General features: G+C 26.4%; 1 long non-coding RNA gene across 1 annotated transcript; it reads right to left on the minus strand.

Moving 5' to 3' along the window:
* Window positions 1-16862: 16862 nt before the first annotated feature.
* LOC135146296 (uncharacterized) lies at window positions 16863-17248 on the minus strand. The gene is made up of 3 exons (XR_010283785.1): window positions 17191-17248; window positions 17033-17055; window positions 16863-16977 (listed from the first exon to the last, which is right to left on the minus strand). It is a non-coding gene; the product is annotated as an uncharacterized LOC135146296 (long non-coding RNA).
* Window positions 17249-18822: the final 1574 nt, after the last annotated feature.

An 18822-nucleotide genomic window follows, 5' to 3' on the forward strand; every position in this document is an offset into this window, starting at 1 on the left:
ATTGCCAACGATGCGCTATCCCTATCTAGCATATTTTGACTCCGTCACATATAATTCTGTTATGTAAGCGTGTAAAACTCGTCGATACAAATCTAGTTAATTCTGGCGCTATTAATAATTTATCAGCTGCACACGAGTCTTACTTATCAAATGATCTTAAACCTATGTTAATTAAAATTCTGCATTATTTTAGAATAGGTGGGAATAAAAAAAAAAACTTTGCAGGTTTCCTTGCTGCCCAGTGTGTTTAATCTCTTTTTTTGTCTCTAGCGTGCCAGGTGGCAAGCAAGTGCTATATCTGCGGTTGCTTGGCTAAAGGCCAGACTCGCTCGAAATACACTGAGATAAAAGTTTTGGTTAACAGCTAAATAGCTACCGTTTAACAGATTTTTATATTCAACTCAGTATTTAAAGGGCACGAGTTTCTAAGTTTTGCGTTAATGCTCTAACCACTTAGTAAAAATGATAACTCTCATTCACTGTACGAACTTTACATATTAAACTTGTTAAAGTGAACTTTTTTTTGCCTGTTAACTTGTGTGAAGCCTGCATCTTTTGTAGGCCTTCCTATTTCGTTTTTTATCTGTAATGATAGCTAATGACATCGAGGTATCCACCTCGTCATTCCAAGCAAGACTGCTTTAAAGTAAAAAAAGCTAAAATTATCCCTCTCTTTCACTCCTGTGGGATAAGCAAGGCGTAGCTCCTTAAGGAGTTAACAATAGCATCGTAAACAAACAGTTATCGGTTTAACAGATAATTTGTACCCCAAAAACAAAAAAAAAAAAAAAAATTGATTTAACAAACCATGAAAGGCTAAACAACAAAGAAATTATAAAAAACAAGGTAAAATTAATCTTAAATAATAGAATACATATGTGTTATCTAATAAATTGCTTAATTTTTTCTTTTATTATTAAAAACCTTTTTAACGAGTAGTTTACCCAACTAGTTAAGGTAAAAGCATAAATTTAATAAAAATAGTAAAGATTGTCAGGTGTCATTGTTTAAAAATTACTTTTGAGCTTTTAGACTCTTTAATAATGCACAAGCCCTCTAGACAGTTACTGGCAACTCTCTGTTCGGTCCAATAGACCAAAACAATATGCTAAACTTGTCCTCTAGATAGTAAGCTAAAACTTCTTTTCAGCCCTATAGGTTGAAAAGACACCACAAATAGAGAACCAAAATATCGTTTATTAAGATTAATATAAATATATACACAATCATAAAAATAATCTTGTAGATTTAAATCTACCAGTCAAAATCAATCTATCTTTTTAACTGCGACTGTAAATGGGTGCTACTATCAACGACCCCCAACATACTACTTCAAGGTAGGGAAAAGAAAAAATATACTAACGACAGGGTTCTCTGGAAATCCCAGAATTAAGTAATTAAACTTCGATAATTCTGTTCCTGGACGGGATTAAAACCTATATTTCGTATCAAATAAGAGGGAAATGCACACTTCATCATTTTTTATATATAATATATTTTTGTTATACCTTATTAAAAGCTCTCACGACATTTAAAAATCATGTGTATGGTGTTGTAATTTTTACACAATTAAAAGTTTGTTTAGTGATGGAATGTCTTATTTAAGAACCAAAATTGATAATTTTATTTATTAATTATTGTCAAAAAAATTTTTTAGAATTGAAAAAAACACAGCCTCTGTAACTTTGCTAACAATATACATTAGCGTTAAGCAAAATGTTTTAAGTATAAAAACGAATTTAGCTTGAGTAATAATAATAATACATAGCTCTGTGAGAAAATTGTTTGCAGGATTATAAATTTTTTTTTTTATTAATATTCCTTGTGTGCCCACGCTTTTTTAAGGTTAAATTTTTAATACTACAAATAAGTTTCTCTTTGTTCTTTAAAAATTTCAAAGCAGAATAAACAATTGAAAAGCAGAGGTTTAATTTTTCCTTAAAGTGCAATTTCTGTTCATCCCATACCAATATTAGTGGCGTAGAATAATAATGTAAAAATTAAGCAAAGATATAGCCTCAAATAAATAGACTTTTTATTAAAAATTACTTTTGTAGTTAGACGTTTTCCCAATAGATCAGTATAAGCTATTTGCATCTAAAATAAAATATTTAAGTACGTTTAAACAAATCAAGGAGGATGATGACGTTAGAATTTAAAATTCCCTTGAGGGAGAATTTTGTCTTGTTTACCAGTGTAAAATGTGTTTGAAGCAATTTGAGCCACGGCATAGTTATGCTGAAAATTTATATATCGTACTCGCTTAAAATCTTAATATAACTACTAACACAGCATACTTTTTGGCATTACAAATTTATTAATTTCCTCAAGTAGGCCATACTTTACTTGGTAAGAAAACGAGTTATTATGAATTACAATTGGTCTATGTTTATAAACAATTGTAAACCAGTTTAGGCTAAATTAGCTTGAGTAACTCTAAAAACCATATGATTGCTAATGAAACTTAAAAATGCTAAAAGCAAATTATATTAACATTTAGCTCATATGATCTGCTTGGTTATCCTCTACCATAAAAGGAAATTTTATCAAGCTATTATACTACGCTGATTGGTAAAATAATTTTTCTATTTAGTTGAAATAAATATAATTTTGATTCTAAACTGAAAAATTCTTAGTAATAATGGAACATCAATTTTCGACTCTTAGATATGACTATGGAGGCTATAGAAAAAAATATGGTAGTAGTCATTATATTTTTAATTTATGAAATTGATCAATTAAGACTTTAATAATCTTAAAATTTTTACTATTATATATATCTCTTTTGATATTATATAGGGCTCTATGGCTTACTCGCAATTTGTGGAGTTGCCCTTTTAATTAATTTACCCATTTTAATAACTGCAATGATAATCGACTTCAGTATATAACTTTTAAAATTAACAGTTACGCTTATATCACCTTAATTTTTATAATAACTCTAGAGGAAGACTTTAAATATATAACGAGCCAAGTAAGTGATGCCCAGGAAGTAATGATTCGGAAAATTTTTTATTCTTGCGTCACTCTTGGTTTAAGTTTTTATTAAAAACAAGTAACTATTAAAATTTATATTCTATAAAATTATTTTTTAGGTTGTTTACACATTCTGTTCTTGATAAGTATTATAGCAGTTGTAATAGGGAAGAGAAATAGCAAAGCAGTAACTTGCAGAGGATCCGTTTTTCTATGTCATTTGTTATTATCCATGGTTTTGGGGCTGGGTACTTTATGAAACTGTTATGTAGTTATTTATAAGCAATGCAAATGATATTTATATATAGCATGCTCAATATTACACACTCATTTTAAGATTGAAGAATTAATATATAGAGACGACAAAAAGTTTTCTGAGTCCAGCTTGTTGGTAATTAAATATGTATAGTAGTTTCAATATAAGTAATTACTACTATACTTGTTAATTAGGCTTAACTTAACTTATTAAGTTTATAAACCTTTTTTTAGAGCAAAAGTTGACTCTATAAAATTGTAATAGGTGGGTTTTTTCCTTTCATTCTTTTGTGTTAACTTTTATGCAGCAATAACGATAAGAATGAGAATTATATTTGAAACCTTTATTTTATTACGTAAACCAACTCTGAACATATATATAAACCATTTTAAATACTACTACATCGATTTGCTAATTTACATTATAGCTGTGTTGCCAAGTATATTAAAAGGTATGTTTGATTTTATTTTCGTAACTTTGCCTGCTCTTATCGAATATTTATTATTGAGTTGCTGGCTATAAAAAGTTTACTTGGAAGACGGGATACACATTTATTATTATACCCCTTTTTTATATTACGACAATAGGCTTTTTTACTTTTAAGTGCAGGAAAGCAGGTTTTATCTTCTACTGCTTTTTATTAATTTTCTTTAAAATATTATTCTGTAGCTCCTGAATTTTCAGATTTTAACACTAATATTCGCCTTGTGATATTTTGCATTTTATGTTTTTTTATGCTTTTGACTCTCCATCTTACCACCAGTGCACTTTTGACAGCCATTGGTATTTATTTTAAATTTTCTATTATATTATATAAACTATATGTTATATAATGAATACAGCTTGGCAGGTTCTTATTCAGGCTGGTGCGATGTTATATGCTTTAGACTCTTTTTTGGAATTAAGTTTTGTCGAACTAAATGAAAGAAAAAGAAAGAGAGATAAACTCAATAGAACAACGTTAAGCATACAACCGCTCAACATACAAATTCATGATTAAAAAATATATACATTTCTACTTCAAAAATAGAGTTTACAATTACTGACCGCACAGAAATAAGATAATAACTTTTTATTGCATATTATCTAACCTTTCGCGTTCTACATATAGTTAGTTTTAACTTTAACGCAATTAAATTAAGTTTTCCGATCATTATTTATATTTAGGTTAGTTTTTTATCCTAGTTTTACTTAATTTTAGCTAATTAATTTTTAGTTTAGAATTTTCTGACTTAAAAATTATACGTATTTGCGTCGTAAGTAGGTTTATAAAAAGCATTTATATATCAGGTTTTTTTAACTAATTATTTGTTAAATCTACAATTTTTAAGAGTGTTAAGGAGGCGATGGCCTTTTCTGAGCAATATTTATAAAGAAATTAGTAATAGAGTAGTTTTAAATTATTTAGAAAAGATAATTATTGTAGGGTTTGGGAAGCCTGTACATGTTACGACTTAAAAGTCATTAGGGTCCTATAAGGATAATAAAGAGCGCCAAAATTACAAATGAAAAAATAAAAGAATAATAAAAGTATAAAATAGGTTATTAAGTACTATTTATTATAAACACAATAGTAATATATGAAAAAGAGAAGGAATTAGACAACAAAACTGGGAAAGAACTTAGAAAACTAGAAGGTTAAAACCAGAACCAAGATCATATAAAAGAGAGGCAAGACGCGCTTCACTATAAAGAATATAACAAGAATTAAGGAGCTTTCTTCCAGGCGCAAGACTTTTATCTAAGAGTTGCCATCAGGGTAAGTGAAAAATAGGTGTTCGAGGTAACAACATAAGCTCAATCGTAACAGTTCATGCAAGTAAAGCAGAGTTGTAGAAAAATTTATAAATTAATACTATTAATTATCAATAAGGTTAATTTAATAATTTTTTTAATTGCAGAATTTGTTAGCAAAATTTATTTTTTTTTGGTTTATTTCCAATCCTTTTCTTTTTAGTAATACCGTTATATAAGTAGGCGTATTTTAACTATAAAACACTTGTAGTCATTAACTTCACCACCTTTTATAAACGTTATTTAGCAAAATTTAACTTTACATACTTTCTTGAATTAAGCAATGTTAAAGATTAAAAAAAAATCGTTATACTATTTTCCTTTGCTGTTTGAACTTGTTAACAATTATCGTATAACTGTTTGATGGTGAGCTTCAAAGTAACTAATTGGGGGCACATCTTAAAAAAGAAGGACCTCATTTTTGGTGCAGCTAAATGTTGTATTCACATATTTAACATTTGTATTAAGACTATCATTACATATTAAAATTATAATTTTCATTCTTATGGAAGACATAATTTTAACTCCACACCTTTTTATTAAATTTTCGTTTTAGCTCTTTAAACAGCCCAGATCAAAAAATTTACTGTGGAACTTATTGTATATTTATCGAGTTTTCGAAATTCAAGCTTATGAACTTTACACTTTACAGAGTTGAAATTTATTTATTTATTGAATGTTTCCATCTAAAGCTAATTTTTCCTATAAAAAATTTACAAGCTTTTAATAAGTGATAATTTGTTAGTAAGATCTAACAAATATGACGAGTAAGTATAAAACGTTGTAGTCTAATTTGTGTTGTCTCTTCAAATCGATGCGCTGGTGGATTTTGGCGTAATCCCGAAGTTTACTGCCTTTCTCATCTGTAAAACACTTTTCAAATATAAACACTTTGACTTAAGAATACTAAACTTAAAAATTCGCAATTAATCTAAATAAATTATAGTCGATTAAAATTAGCAAAATGAGTAAAGTAGTTTGGCGTACCAGCTTTATAAGTCAAAAAAGAAGTTTTGGAAATTCGTATAGCTCATAAAATATAATGATCATTTTGAAGACGTGTTGCTCTGAACATAAGAATACGAATTATCGTGTTACTAGACTACGCATCTAGCTATAACCAGCAATCGCTCTTGAGAGGATGGCGTGGAAGGGTTGACTTATTCCATGAACGAGGTAGGATTTAAAAATATAAACGGAACACTCGCTTTCGATGGGCACGACTATTAACTCACGATAGTTAATACTTATTTAAATATTACAATTAATAACAATTAGATTTCTTAAAACCTAAAGAAATGGGTTTATGAAGAGAAATTAAATCTTCGAAGCGCAATTAAAAAATTTAGTTACTTTGAGTTGAAAAACAAAAACTTATCTATCTTTAACTAATATAGAAGTGTTAGTTATATACTTAATTTACTAACCGCAAGGCCTTTAGGGCATTTTTAGGAGTTTTCTGCTACGTATTGGGGATTAACATAATTTTGAGTTCGATATATCTTAGCTGTTTCGCAGCCCTTCGTGGTAGCCCCTATATTTTTTCATAGGAATGCGTTAGAAAGCGTTCATAATTATACTTCTTTAATAAGGAGGATTTTATATAAGCAGTTCAAAAAAATTTTTTAAGATCTGTTTGCCGTATATATTACTGCTTAAAAAATAGTGAAAAGCTAAATTTTTTTGGTTTTACTTGGTTAAAGGCAGCATTTTTTACACTTTAAAGGGACTTAAAAAAGTACTACATGGATATTTTTGGTTTATAAAGTCCATAGTTGTGCTGATATTAACTGTGCTTGGGAGTAAGTTTATCTTTCCAAAGAGAGTTAGAAAATTAAAACCGTTTGATTGTATCTTTAAAAGTATAATAAGGATTTTTTTTTAATTCTGGGGCCCACATAGTGGTTATAAATATTAATGATACTATCCATAACACGAAGAAAGGATATATTTTTCACTATTCAAGTTTAATAAATAAGATTCATATATGTGTTCATATCTCGTGCTTTCTGACGCGTGCAATAATTCTGTTGCAAAGGTAAATTTTATATTCCTCTCGGTCTTCCTCAGTATGTAATTTGAGCTATCTAAGACATTTACTAAAATAGAGTTTATTTTAAAGTATTATTTTAAAAACTTCTTTAGGTAAAGATGGCTTATAAAATTAATGGAAACTCTTGTTTAAGTGTTCACTACATATCGGATAAAAACTTTTTAATTCTTTTTAATTTAAGCTTATAGTATTGACGAAGTGTATTCTTATAAGAGATTAAGCGCACGCTCAGCAGGGGGGAGCCTCTAGTAAAGTTGCGGTTACCCTACAGTAGTCGCAGGGGATCTCACAACTCTAGTTATTTTAAAATTTTAAATTAGATAGATAATAAAGTTTATTGTGACCTATATCCTAAGATCTCAATAAACAAGTGGTGTTCAAAAATTTACTGTACTTTTTATTTAATATAAAAAGTAAAAAATTTAAAACTCTAGGGGTCTGAGAGGCCTACTCCGACTACTGTAGGGTTAATTTTGACAAGTGTGGTAGTGCATGTAGATTAAAACCGCCATCAACCTTGTTTTTTTAGAAAAAGTTTTAATAAGTAAAAAAAAAATTCATAAATTCAAAATTTGTTTTAAATATATTAATTAACTTTTAATTAAAGTTAAAGATAATTAATATTAAATTTTACACTATGTTTAATATTTTATATAAGTTTACTCGCTCATTTTATAATCCAAAACCATATGGCGATCCTGTTTCTCGAAATGAGCTTTACATTGTATGCACAACATAATATTATTTTTAACAAAAAAAATTGAATCTGTTATTTTGAGATAGGAGTTTTCATAAATTCTGATAAGCTTTACGTAAAGGTGCACGTATTATTAGCTGGGTACCACTTACATAATTTGATCCACTTTTTAATTAAAACGTATAACTAATTTTTTTAAGCGTTTTGAACCTCCAGTTGACCAATGAGCATTAACAAAATATAAAAAACGTTAGGCTAAGAAGAGGGCATAGAAAAACTATTTATTCACTTTCCTTATTTTTTTTTGTTTAACTAATAAAGTTATTACAAAAATTTATGACTAATTTTTCTGATATTAAAAAATATTGTCTTTCGCATTTGTGGTTCTTTAACAACTACCCATAGAATGGAATATCTACTCTAATAACATAACTTACTATAATAGCAATTTTTTTAATTTAAAATAGAGCTTTTAGAATTTTTTAGTTTTTATTGAATTTATTTAAATTATAAGAAATAAAGTTAATATTATAATAAGCAATTATAGTAATTCTGGTATTTCTAGTTTTTAATTTATAAAAAAAGGGTTACTGCAAGAATATTTAGTTTTTATAGTTTCTAGACTTAAATTTAAAAAAAATAATTATAATAATCACATATTATCAACATACTCGATAAATTTAATAAATTTTATTTAATTCATAAAATTTTAATTCCAATTAATAATTATTAAATAATTTTTTTTTCTAAATAATAATTTACTTATGCTTTTTAGGTATTTTTTATTATTTCTTGTGAACTTATATATTTTCTGTAATCTCTTTAAAGGCATTCCCACAATTTTTTGGGTCGTTGCTAGAATTTTCTATATTCCTGAATTTACGTTTGCATCCCAAAAGTCATTTTTATATTTTAAATTTTATTTAATATAAAATTATAGTTTTTATATTTTTTTTAACTTTTAATAAATTGTGTAAGTGTGTTTTTTGCTGAATCTAATTTCTCTGTAGGACTTAAAATCCACTGTTTTTGTAAATACGCACTAATTTTTATATATAGTTTTTTTTTGGCATACCCTTTTTTCTTCTAATTACAAGTTTACAAAAAAAAAATTTATAAAGGTTGATTTAAATTTTTTTATGAATTCATTGTTTCAGCGAGTTGAATCTTTTTTTATATATTAAATAAATCCCAATTACTATGAATTTCTTGTTAAAAAAGAAATTTTGATTTAATTTAATTTGTATTTTTTTTTTAAAATTTATTTCATATACAGTTTTTTATACCATCGTGATTTTCTCTTTTGCTGAGTCTTTTCAGCGAACCTCTTTAAGTTCAAAAAAAAAGTGAGCGTGCTAACAGGCCAACCTGTTTTGAATTTATTAATAGTGTTAATACTATTTACTTATTATAATTTATTTTTTATTACTTAATATTGTTAGTAATATTACATATTTGTTATTAATTATATTATTATTTTCTTTTATTACTTATTATAATTTATTTTTTATTACTTAATATTGTTAGTAATATTACATATTTGTTATTAATTATATTATTATTTTCTTTTATTACTTATTATAATTTATTTTTTATTACTTAATATTGTTAGTAATATTACATATTTGTTATTAATTATATTATTATTTTCTTTTATTACTTATTATCATTATTTATAAATTTTACTTATGCTATTATTTTATATATTTTTTATTACATACTATTTTTTTCATTGCTTATAATGTTAATATTATTTATTTATATTTTATTATAATTATGAATCTTTTTAATTTCTTACTATAATGATTTATTTATCTTCATTACCCACTATTATAATTCGTTTTATATAACTTTGAAAAAAAAATTGTTAATAATAACTTTCCACTTTTCAGCTTAACTTTAGCCCGAGTTACACTCCTTTTTTGAAGCGAATTACCTTTTCTTGGATGGATAAACTTATATTTGCTGGTAGGAAAAAGTTAATTGTATCAAATTAAACAATATTGTATAATACCGAATAGTTTTTGTTATAGTTAAATTCAAGTAAAAAATATAATTATTATACTTATTTTAGTTTGTTATAGCATTTTATAGAAAAAATATTTTTTTACTTAATAACATTACTATTTTTAAGTAAAGAATAAAATAATAATTTTATTTATAACTTTTTTTTTAAAATTATCATTATTGAAATAATATTTATTTTACTTCTTTATTTATTTTTACGTTTTTGTAATATATTTTTAAGATTGGAAAGGGAAACTTTCTCATGAAAAGTTGTAATATATGGACATGAAAAATACTGTTGAATTTATTAACGAAGAATTCGTAAGGCGTTTTTATTATTATTATTTTCTTATATATACAGTTTAATACAAAATACTTATAAGTAAATAAATTTAATATTTTTTTAAAAAAAGTTTTTTGACTTTCTAAAAAATTTATATTGATATTAAGTTTTGCATTAATAATAATAAAAATAATAAAAAGTTAATAAAATATGAAACAAAATAATTATAAGAAATATAAATTAATAAAGTTCTATATTTAAATATAATTAAGTATATAAATACTAAGATTTTGTTGTAACAATAATAAAGAGTAAACAAAGTTTTATATTAATAAAAATAAGTTTTCGGGAAGTAAATTTTGTTATAATAATATAAAGTAAATATTATATAAAACATGAAAATGATGAAGCTTCATCTTATTAATAATAGATTCTATTAAAGTAAGTTTTGTAATAAAACGTTAATTATATTAAATATAAAACATGAAAATAATAAAATTTTTATTATAATAAAGTAAGTTTTATTATAATATTAGAAGGGAACTCGGTTATTATAATAAGTAAATATTATTATAAAAATTTAAAGATTAAATATAGTAGTATATTAAATTCATGTAAGTGTTGTTGTAATCATAATAAGTAAATAAAAAAAAATTTAAATTAATATAAATGAAATTTAAAAAGTAATAAAGTTTATAATAATTATACTAAATTACATTATGTAACTTTTTGATAATAATGAAAGGTAAATGACTTGTGTAAGTAGTATGTTTAATAATTTTTGTTATAATAATAAAAAGTAAATATAAATTTTAAGTAAAAAAAAAAGTTTACACAAAAATAAAAAATTTTTAAGTTAATAACTTTAATAATTACAAATATTAAATAAAAGTTTTTATTAGAAATGATTGTATATATAAAACAATATAAACTTTATTTTATTTAATAATATTTATATATTAAATAATAATAGTAATATAATATCGAAATCCATAGTAGTTATGAAATTTATACTAAGTTTTATATTAGTTACTAATAAATGTGAATATTAAATAAACTTTTTTTTTTTGAAATTAATAATTATTGGATAGTAAAAGTAATATTAAATTATAATAAAAAAATAATAATAAACGTAAACATTAAAAAAACTTTTATGAATATTAGAATGTTAATGATAATAAATATATAAAGAAATGTTTTATAATTATATGAAGTTTTTAAGAAAAAATAAAAAGTTTTTGTAATTGTAATAATTTTACAGTAATAATTTATAGTAAATAAAAGTTAATGAAGAAAATTTTGTCCAGTTATTAATAAAATAATAAATAGTAAATAAAGTATGAAAAAGTGCAATATCACCCTATAAATTATTTTTTCTATTTTATTTTGTAGTATTTTTTGTTAACATATTTTTAAAAAGAAAAAGATAATAATAACTTTTATTTATTATTATTATAATAATCACTAAATAAAAGTAAAAAGTATTACAAAAAAATTATTTTTATTTCTTATTTATTATTAGATAATAATTTTTATATTTGGTTAATTATTATATAATAACTAAAATACTTTTATTTATTTTTTTATATTTTTGTTATTATATTTATTATTTATCACCTTTTATATTCATTTTATAAATTTTATTTATTACCATGTTTTACTACAATTTATTATTTTTTATTTTTACTAATAATTATATAGTAAAAATATTTTTTTAGCAGTAATATTTATACAAATACTAAATTTTTTATGATTCCTTATGAATAATTTTATATTTTATAATTTGTTTTGTTACTATTATTTTTAAATAATAAATTTATAAGAAAACTCTATTTGTATATTTTTTATTATAAATTTCCGTCACCAAAAAAAAGTAAACTTTTTATACTTAATAGATTTTAATAATTATTATTATAATTTTTTTATAACTAAAAAAATAATAATGCTTTATAATTTTTTTTACTTTTATATGTTATATTTTTTTCTAAATATATATTTTATATAATATATTTTGGAATACTACTATTTATTTCTTATAATTATATTTACCTGCTTTTATATTTTTAATACTTTTCTCTGTATAAATTAATTTTTTTGTAAAAATATTAATTTATTCTTTAATATATTTATTATTATAATATACTTTTATTATATATAAATTTTTAAACTTCTTTCATTAAAAATTTGAATAATTATTTTATTATTTTTTATTTATTATTATTAAAAAATATCCATCTGATATTTGTCTTTGTTTTATTTATTTTTACAATACATAATAACTTTTTTTAAAGTATCAATGCTTCTTCCTTTTTTATATTAACATTGTTGTTATAGATTCTTTCTTTAGAATTTTTTTATAAAACTTTATTGTATTATTTATTATTAATCGCTATTACAAAACAAATTTATCGGATTTTCTATTTTTAATACTTTTCTTTGTTTTATTTTTTTTATAATATATTTTTTATTTTTATAAAAAACATTTTTTTGTATACGTTTATATATATATATATATATTTAAAACTTCACTCATCTAAATTTTTTGTTAAAATTTTTATTATTATTAGATAATTAGCGTTTTAATATATATTTTTTTAAGTTAACATAACAAACCCTACCCTATCCTGAGGTTAAAAAGTCCCTGTTATCTTATAATTAATAATATACAAAAATATCTAACCTTTTTGTAAGAGTTCAGAACGGCATGATTGCCTATAATAGAACAACTTCCGTTCTTGTCGTTCTCGTTCATTCCGTGGTTGGTGTTATTAAATGCTTGTGCCATTTTTATTAGTGAAAATTGTTACTATACTAATTATTTTTAATTGAAAAGTATGAAATTCTACTTTAGCTCGAGTAAGAAGTGATGATGGTATGATCCAATTACAATGAATAGTCAAATAAAATAAACTGCGTTTTAATCAATTTTAACTAAGAGATTCAGTCTATCAAAACTATTTTTAAATTGTATATATATCTATAAAATATATTCATATTAACCTTAACGAACAAAATGGAGGGCTCCACTCTTCTAAGGGAGGAGCTCATATTTGGGGAGGCCTGGGTGGCAGGAGTGCTGGCCGATGTCTCCAGGTATCCTCGGGTCATGTGCCTAAGGCTGCTTCTCCCTGTGGTGGTTTTTAGCGGTTTCCTGACAGATATTTTCTGCATGTTCAGTCATCCCGGACAGTCATTATAGCTTTATAAGGAGCGTTGGTGGGCGCTCGTGCTCCAACCTCTGCTGAAGAGGGGAAATCAGATTAAGCGGCTTAAGGTCTTAAGAAGACCGGCCGCAGTTTGCCAGTGCTAAAAAAATAATAAAAATTAATTGATATTTCTTGTTCCTTTTTTGTGGCGTCTTTTCAGTCTATAGAGCTGTAAAGATGTTTAGCTTTCTTGTCTATAGGACGAGATAAACACATTGTTTTGGTCTACAGGGCCGAACTAAGCGTTGTCAATAACTGTCTACAGGATCAGTTAAAGATACTACAAAGCCGTATAACCCCTCTCTAGTATTAGCGTGACCACTTTTGTATGTATATCTAATTCGTTAGCTATCATGAATTTTTAAAAAAGTTAAAGAGCGTAAGCTTAAATTTTATTATTTTAGGAATTTTTTTAAACTTTAAAAAACATTTGAAAAAAAAAATTGAAGTTACTAAGACAGCTTTTCCGCCAATGGAACACATTGAAGAAGGGTTCAGACGGTATAGTTATGAAGCAGAAAACTTATAGTATTAACTTTAGTTATTAAAGTATAAATGTTGATGCAATTATAAAAGAATTCGATTTTAAGGATCTTCCTAAGATCTTGCTTTTTGATCTGAAGCTCTGTTTTTAATTACAAGCCTGAAAAGGTCGAAGTAAGTTAAAGTTTCGTAAAAAATTTCAGATTTGGTCTAGTTGCAACCACTTTTACTGATTTGGGTTGTTTAGACCTTATTTATGTTAGCAGAAAGGAAGGTTTAGTAACTGAACAGGAAACTGAACTGTTATTTCAAGTTTTCGAAGAATTTAAAAGTATTATTAAAAAAAGTAAGGAACCTTTTCACAGAAAAAGATTTAGTTACGTTATAGGCCAAAGAAAGATGATAAGAAATAGTTTACCGAAAGTGTTTTATTGAACTTGCAAACTTAATGAAAAATAAATGTCTATTCTCTTCTACAAAGTTTCGATAACTAAGATTTTCCCCCTCTGTATTTAAATTCGAACTATTGAAGATTAATAGGTATATTAATATGAAAAAGTTTAAAACCCTTAATTTGGATGCCTCGATAGAGATATTTGCCGAAAGAGGAGGTTATTTTACAGAGAACGGTCTCCTTTTTAATGTCCATATATGCCATAGCTATACCTGATTTTTTGTCAAAGCGCTAGTTATTATAATATATAAAATTTCTTTGTATATTTAAACGTCTTACGCTTTCAAAATTGTTTTGCGATAAAATTAATTGCTATAGCAAAGTTAAATTTTTTTGAGTCATTAAAAATTACTACCCTAATTATTCTGTAAGTCTGCTTTTCAACAATTATTACGGTTTTAAACTGTTACCCGAAATTAATATTTTAGAAGAGGAGAGGCGAAGGATGGAAGGGTTACTACAGTTTAAACCCAATGAAACCTTCTTATGAATACAGGGTAGAAGTCCGCTCTATGGCACGGCAAGCTATGAACTATTTTGAATTTGCCTAGCAAACTATTCCTTCTATTGCCCAACTAACGAATTTGCCGATATTCTAAAAAGAAATTTTGGCGGGACTTTAAAAATTTTTCTCCTTAAGAAGCTTTTCCCTGAGTTACTCGGTTATATAAGAGATCATATTTACACAATATTTTGTTGAAGGGCTGAGTAAACCTGCACTTTCTCCAAAGAGATTTACTCAAACTTGAAAAAAGTTTTCACCAGCAAGTTATTGTAACTTCTTTGGATACGAACCGAATAATGGAAATAAGTACTTTAAGCGATGAAAGGTTTACGAAAACACTTATAAGCCGATAAACTATAATAATAACCTATACATAGAAAAAAAAGATGTAAAAATGAATTATTACTATAGAATTTGTTCCTTTGGAAGAAGCTGTGCTTTTGATAGTAGATAAGATTTTAGCTATAATTCTAAAATATATAAAACAAGATTCCTTTTCTTCTCTCAGCCGACTGTCAAGATGGCTTAGTTATCCGAAACAAAGCTTTTTTTTTATGGATGCAGGCCCAGAAATATTTTTCCTTTACCAAGAAGTTCTTCTAGGTACGCTTTCATATAGCGCTATGATTAAAAATTGGCCTTTAAAATTCAAGCTATCAAAAAAAGATTGACTTAATCATATTGAAAAAACTTTCCTGTTGGTCTTAAGACTTAGTTTTTATGACTTCGAAGGCGATAAAAAAATTTTAATAAAAAACTACAAAAATTTTTATATTCCAGTGAAGCCACTTTACACGAAATATGTTTCCTTTTCCAAGATGCAAAAAAACGCCTTAAAAAAAATTGTAAAGAGGTTAGGAGTGTCGTGGGACAGAAAAGAAGATAATAGGTTTACTCATGGAGTGCAAAGATACCAGGACTTTAAAAAATATGTTCCCTATATTCAAAAATTTCTGCTACAACTTCTTTCTTTGCAGGCTGAATATTAACTTAAAAGACGCTTGGAGAAGAGCAAAAAGGAACAAAAATTTCATGTTAGCTAGCAGTGGCGGCTCTTTTCCATCCCAGCTCTTTTACCCTTGAAAAAAGAAAAGGTTATTTAGGTAAGTTTGGCTTAAACGTACTTGACGAAGAATGGGATAAATATTTTAAAATAGTTCAAGTTTTGCTCTCGAAAGAACAGGAAGTTTGCTTACAAAAACTATTGTTGATTGGGGTTTTAGTTTGACTGAGGACTTGAAGTTTTTGACGAGATCTCTAAATGCCCCCAGTGGCGAAAGAGAGGGGGCTCAACATCCACTAATACATCTCAGCTGCAGGACAAAGCTCAGAAGACATCTTTCAATGCCAAGAGAATAATGATTATGAAGGTACTATTGAAACATCAGTCCTCACTCTCGAAAACTTATGTGATGAACCTGAGGCTCCAACTCCTCAAAGAACATATTTCTTGTATAAGGAAAGAATGACCAGTGCCGAAAAGAAGAAAAACTGTTTTTGACTGTTTAAAAAAAAATTCTAAAACCGGTCATTTCTACATGTGCCGTACACTGTGTATTATTCAAATGCCAAAAAAAAGACTGTCCATTAAGTGGTACGAAAGTTATCTAAAAGGTCTTGTACAAAAAGGTCTTTTGACTAAAAAATTTAACAAAAAACAAAATCTATTACTTTACTTACAATAAAGTGCAATAAAAAAATTTTAACTTTTTTTTACCTCTAAATTAGTTTCTAAACCAACAGAATGATCAGTCTTAGAATTTTCTTGCTGCTTTTTATAAATATAGATACCATTTCTAAAAAAGAAGTTTAGTTACTTTTTCCTAAAGTAATAAAAGCATATAAATTTTTGGTATGTTAAATACTAGATGTAACTTTTTAACTTTTTAAGATATTAAATGCACAGCAGATTTTCATAAAACAAAAAAGTTGAAAACTTAGAGGTTAGGGAATAAATACTTTAATATAATAAATATGAAATTTATATAAATGCATAATAAAACGTTTATATAAACAATAAAGTTTTTATTATATATTTATACTAATAATAAGAAGATAATTTTTTAATGTAAATCACAATTTGTATAGAAGAACCGACCACCATGGGCAATTAATGCTGACGACTTTAGACATTGTCAGTGCCTCCTCGACCTGCCTATAACGCAATATGCAATAGCAGGAATATGTAGGAAACGAGGTCCTTAAGGAAAAAGTCCCGCATTTTTATTTGGTTCAATTAAATATATTGAGTTTTCTGGTTAGCCTGAAACATTTATTGCTACAATTTTAATTTTTTTAAAAAAAATTACATACTCTACCCTTTGGCCACCTGAAAAAGTCCCTATTACAAATAAATTAAAAAAAAAGATAAAAAAACTATAATTTTTGTATATAAAAATAAGATACATTACAGAAGTTCAGCTTTATGGTTAGTTTTAATTTTAGCTTTACTGGATAATAATGATATTTATATTACTTTCATAACAGAATTGTAGAACTGGTTTAAAATCTTATAGAAATAGGTTTATAGAGTTTCCCCAACTGTAAAAATATTTTATTGATAATGAGACCCTGTCTCAATAATTTTATCTGCAAAGCTTGACCAACAAGCTATAGGAGTGTGTGCGTAATGACATTTTTTGTAAAACATTCAACCCCTCAAAACTCCTACCTACCACAGCCAACCCTGACCCCAAGGAGACCTGAAGAAATCCCTGTTATTCCTTTGTGGACCTTGGTATTAGAGATATTAGAGAAGATGACGGGAAGATTATGTTTGCTCAAGAAAGTATGACCTTTAAAATTTTGAAAGTGCTTGGGACTTACAAAGGCAAAACCTCTCTTTACCCACTAAGCAACTCACCCCTTCAAAGACTTTTCCTATAGCTGCCCTTATAACGAAATCGTAGGGTCACTTCAGTATTTAGGCGAATACGACAGGGCCCGTTATAGCTAATGCATTGAACGCGTACCCAACACTTAACTCTTATGATGAAAGTCACTGGTGCGCAATCAGACGAATTCTAAGGTACTTAAGCTGGGCCAGCACCTTGAAATTAGCAGCTAGAAGACACAAATGCATAAAATTGCTATATATTCAGATATAGGCTATGCCTCTGTGTATAATATAAGGGGGGTATTGGAATACTCATATGTACAACTGATTGCTCCATAGTTGGGATCGAAACAGCACAGTGTTATAGTCTGACCTTTGCAGAGGTCGAGTATATCGCCTTAGCATCGTGCTTACGATAGGTTAAATGACTGTATAGCTTACTAATAGATTTAAATATGCCCTTTGGAAAATTTATAGTAAACGCGAATAATCAATCAGCAATGCGCATAGCCATGAGTGCAAACGGAAGCAAGCTCTCTAGTCACCTCATTTTGAAATATCCGATTACGTTAAGGAAGCATAGCTGAAGGCACTGCGAAAAATACGTAATTGTAAAAGTGAATATATGTTAGCGGATACATTTACCAAAATTCTCTGTGGAAAAAAAAAATTATTAAATTTCGGGAAGTGGTGATGTGGGGCCCGCCCGCTCGAAGGCTTAAAACACTAGTAAAATTGCTATGTTGCATTTTTTTAATAAAAGACTGAAAAGTAATTAATTAATACAATTTGATCTAAAAATGTATGATATTGCACTAGTGGACCATATATATATATATACATGCACACTTATTAAAAGATTTATGGGATTTTCCTCCTATTTCACGCTTTCCTGCCTTTTGGTTATTCATTTTAGTCTGCAGGGCTTAGTATTAAAACTTCAAGTCAAAACCAAACAAAGAACAAAATTAAACTCAAATAGTTATCTAAAAGATTACTAATAACACGCGGTATTGTTTGTTAAAACAATATCTAACTTAGTCCAGGATGAACAAAGCGATTAAATCGATGGCGTTGATTAGTAGTATTTACTCCGAGGTAATTCTGTCACAGTGCAGAGTACCGAATCCTACTACAATTATATTAAAGCCTAGTACCAAGTCATACCCACTCACTAAAGCAGCCTTGGAAGTTATCTCTAACTTAGTTAATGGTCTTCAGAGCAATTAGTCACTAGTTGGGGAGGATGGAGGGAACAGGTATTGATTTCAT

The sequence above is a fragment of the Zophobas morio genome, unplaced genomic scaffold (genome assembly GCF_036711695.1).
Source record: "Zophobas morio isolate AGI-343-1 ecotype UQ-CSIRO unplaced genomic scaffold, CSIRO_AGI_Zmor_V1 ptg000222l, whole genome shotgun sequence".
NCBI lineage: Eukaryota > Metazoa > Arthropoda > Insecta > Coleoptera > Tenebrionidae > Zophobas > Zophobas morio.